Here is a 1,533-nt window from a genome sequence, read left to right as displayed (position 1 = left end):
GACCATTAGCTCTCATTCTAACCACCTGACCCATATTTTCAATCGCACAGCGACTCGCACCGATTTGCGTAAGGCGTATGTGTGAAGTGCAAAGTGCATCACTAGCACCTCTACAGCCACACTGTCTCACATGCCCACTTGTTCATAACCCCAAGTGTAGGGCCGCGATGCAATAATAATCTCAATAAGAACGAGGTCGATCCATAGGGACGAATCTCGTATATATTCTGAAAGCAACTAGAAGTACAACTAAAACTAGAAAAAGATATGAATCTAAATCTGGAATTAAAGGGAGTAATTGTGAAGTGTGTAATTCGAAACTTAAGAATTCAAAGGTAGGAACTAGGGTGCCAAGGATCCACTTGTAGTGATCAGGGAGCCCTCTTACTTGATTCAAGTAACACAATTAAAATTAGAGTCTTATCTTATCCAATTGGAAGATATATCAATAAAACCAAATCTGAACTTTCATTGACCTAATTCTCAATGAAAGAGAACTATGATAATTGGCAGGGATTCCATCACCAAACCATGCCCAGGAGAATGGCAAATAATAGGATTTACCAATCTCAAAATGTCAAAGCAGAAAAATTGTAAAGATTATGAAGGATGCTATCATCCTACCATGTCCAAGGGGCGATGAACAGCAGAACTTACTAATTTCACAATCTCAAATCAGGAAAAGAAAATACTCAAAGCTATTGCAAATTTATTATAATTTGAGTTACAATAAATCATTAAGAATTGAAAGTATTTCTTAAATATCAAATTAGAATCCATGTAGTTCAATATAAACATGAATCAAGTCAATAGAAACATCTCATCATGCTGCAAGCTTCACCTCTTAGCCTAGCTAAGAGGTTTAGCCAACCATAGACATGATTGGACCAAAGTCTCTTAAAAAAAACATGAAAACACACTACGCCAAAATGGACAATTGGTGACGTATTTTTGCGACGGACGAAACCTCTTGGTTTAACGACGAATTTAATCCGTCGCTAATGGAAAAGGTCCGTCGCGAAGTCCGTATTTGTCGAAAAACCATGGTCCGAACATCGCTGAATTTAGCGACGGATTAAAATCCGTCGCTAAAATCTGATTTACGACGGATTTTGGTCCGTCGTTAGTAGGTGACGTACGAAATCCGTCGCAAAATTTCATTTTGTGACAGCCGTAGATTCCCGCCCAAAACACCAAATGGCGCTCTTCAGTTGCTTTTGCGACGGATCATGGTCCGTCGTAAAAGGACTTTTGCGACGGATCATGTCCGTCGTAAAAGGACTTCTGCCTAGACATTAATTTTTTTCATTTTTATAGGAATATGGTGAAAAATTAAGTTTTTTTATAGTCTAATAATTATTTTTTAATAGAATTTCAGTTGTCTAATTGTACATATTTGTATCTAAGATTATTTTTTAACAATCGATTGAATGCAAAAGGAATTTATTTTGTTTTTATATCAAATGAGTGAAATTTTTATTTTTATTTTTTAATTTAAAATTAATATTTAAATGATTAGTAATATTACATGAA

Source organism: Magnolia sinica, chromosome 19 (genome assembly GCF_029962835.1).
Source record: "Magnolia sinica isolate HGM2019 chromosome 19, MsV1, whole genome shotgun sequence".
In the NCBI taxonomy this organism is placed as follows: domain Eukaryota; kingdom Viridiplantae; phylum Streptophyta; class Magnoliopsida; order Magnoliales; family Magnoliaceae; genus Magnolia; species Magnolia sinica.
The sequence above is the reverse complement of the archived record's forward strand: the minus strand, read 5'-3'. Positions refer to the sequence as shown.